The sequence below is a fragment of the Montipora capricornis genome, chromosome 13 (assembly GCF_036669925.1).
Source record: "Montipora capricornis isolate CH-2021 chromosome 13, ASM3666992v2, whole genome shotgun sequence".
Classification (NCBI taxonomy): Eukaryota; Metazoa; Cnidaria; class Anthozoa; order Scleractinia; family Acroporidae; genus Montipora; species Montipora capricornis.
The window spans coordinates 32,987,070-32,989,569 of NC_090895.1; the positions used below are offsets into that span (position 1 = coordinate 32,987,070).

General features: G+C 42.5%; 1 protein-coding gene and 1 pseudogene across 1 annotated transcript in view; both read left to right on the plus strand.

Annotated features, from left to right (window-relative positions):
* Positions 1–1,149, plus strand: part of LOC138028840 (leukocyte elastase inhibitor pseudogene) — a 1,182-nt pseudogene extending 33 nt beyond the window's left edge.
* Positions 1,150–2,455: 1,306 nt separating this feature from the next.
* Positions 2,456–2,500, plus strand: part of LOC138028596 (leukocyte elastase inhibitor-like) — a 1,503-nt gene continuing 1,458 nt past the window's right edge. The window contains exon 1 of the mRNA XM_068876196.1: positions 2,456–2,500. This exon is cut by the window's right edge and continues 1,458 nt beyond it. The gene's annotated coding sequence lies outside the window, so the exon portion shown is untranslated.

Consider the following 2,500-nt stretch of genomic DNA (forward strand, 5'->3'; position numbering starts at 1 on the left):
GCAAGCAACAAATTCTGTGTGGATCTTTACAGACATCTTCAAAGTGACGACAAGTTCCAGGGAAAAAATTAAACCTTTTCTTTTCATCGAGCAGTTTGAGTGTAGCTCTCGCTATGACTTACATGGAAGCAAGAGGTAAAACAGCTGCCCAGCTGAACAAAGCTCTCCATTGGGAAGGACTTCCTCAAGACAAACTTCATTCTGAAGAAAAAGTATTTCTTGCCGTCCTCCAAGAGTTAAACGCCAAGGGCAATGAACTGCAGGCTGCGAATCGACTGTTTGTTCAAAAGGATTTAAACTTGGTACAAGATTTCGTCAAGGGAACAAAAGAGCTCTACGGTGCTGAGATAGCTTTGGTTGATTATAAGAAAGATGCCGAGGGTGCTCGAAGAGAGGTTAATAAATGGGTTGAAGAACAAACGAAGAAGAAGATCAAGAATTTGATTGCCGAGGGAGTATTCAATAACCTAACCCGACTAACCTTGGTAAATGCAATATACTTCAAAGGATTCTGGCAAAACCAGTTCAACGAGAAAGCTACATATGATCAGGAGTTCTTTCCCTCGGGAAGTAAAAAGATGAAGGTCAAGATGATGCACTTGACAGCAAGGTTCAAGCATGTTCGCGACGCAGGAAAGTTGAGCTGTCAAGTGCTAGAGATGCCCTACCAGGGAAACGAGCTGTCCATGATTGTCCTGTTACCCCATGAAATCCAGGGCCTTGCCAAGTTAGGGGAAGAACTTACCGATGACAAGTTAGACGAAGTTATTGAATCGTTATCAAAGGTATACGCAGGGAAAGTGGAAGTCTCTTTACCAAGATTCAAGTTCACACAGGAGTTCCATCTCAATAATATCCTTGCCAAAATGGGGGCAACAGATACGTTTAGCGAGTTTCATGCTAATTTTACAGGAATCGCACCAGCCTGGGTGAAGCTCTGCGATTCTCATGTCATCCACAAGGCTTTTGTGGAGGTCAACGAGAAAGGCACAGAGGCTGCAGCAGCTACTGCTGTTGTCATGAGTCCTCCAAGCTGTGCCATGCCTTTGGGGTATCCTGTCTTTTGTGCTGATCATCCATTTCTATTTATGATATATCACAAAAAAATCAAGAGCGATTTTGTTCACGGGTCGTTTAATCAAACCATAAGTAGTTTAACCAGAGACGAAGAGAATGAAACATTGACGAGCACGAATCATCTGATTATCTGAAGTCTTGAAACTCAGGTTAAAACAAAACTTGTGACGAATAAACTCTATCCTCAGTGTTGTATTATATTGTTTCCAGCATCAGTTCTCTCTCCTCTCGCTGGGCAATGCGCAAGCATGAAATTATTGATGGCCTACACATCACTTGTTCCTATTATCACATACTGGACAAATTTTAAGCTAATGACTAACATTGAATTCCTACTCGGTGTATTGTTTCACAAACCATAGTGGCTAGAAAGGTTAACATTATACATATAAGCAGAGAGGTAACACCACTAATGGTGAACATTAAAAGGTAAAGTCTGCTGCGAGCCTGGACGACCCATCAGGCCGGCGCGTATCTCCGGTTACTGTAGCATGAAGAGACTAAGGAGTACTTCTGCTCCCCCCTGGATGGGATGCTAGTCCATCGCAGGGTTACCCCCAGCATTAAATTCACCGTTACCCATTTATACACTTGGGTGGAGATAGGCACCGTGAGAGTAAAGCGTCTTGCCCAAGAACACAACACGATGTCCCCGGCCAGGGACCGAACCCGAACTACTCGATCCGGAGTCGAGCGCACTCACCACGAGGCCTCCGCGCCTCCTACCAGTGACGTGTCGTGTGACGTGACGTAGTTACCGCATTGTTCCAGAACAAACGCTCTTTGTGTCAGAACAATAGGACAACCACGACACGTCACAAGATGGCGGCGCCCGGGAAATTTGAAAGCTAAAACAAGCGTGTTTGAAATTCTTTTTTTTCGGATACAAACACTTTCATTGGAAAAAGTTTGAACAATTTCAATTGTTAACATAACGTTGTGTTGGTTGCTTGAATTTCAAAATATGTAAAACCACTTTGAAAATAATCCGTTATCAGATTAACTCCTCGGAATTTTGTAAGTTCAATTTATAGCAAAACTATGCGGAAAAAGCAGAACTTAGCAAGTGCTCTTGGTATCCAAAAAGAAAGTTGGGCGTAACCACGCATTTTTCGAAGATAATTAATCAACAATATTAGTAAAAAGCTTTAAAATACAAAGAATTGTATAGCGTTCTTTTCCAAATTGAAGCTTAATTATCTCTGAAAAATACGTGGTTGCCCCCAACTTTCTTTTTGGATACCAAGAGCACTTGCTAAGTTCTGCTTTTTCCGCATAGTTTTGAACCGCGCAAAAATATGCCTGTATTAGCCATAACAGGAAATCCGAGTATCTCGAGATACGCAGAACGTATGCACACTAACAATAGGGAGCTTAAGCACGTACGCACTAACAACAGTAGGCACCGTCCTTAATTGGTTGA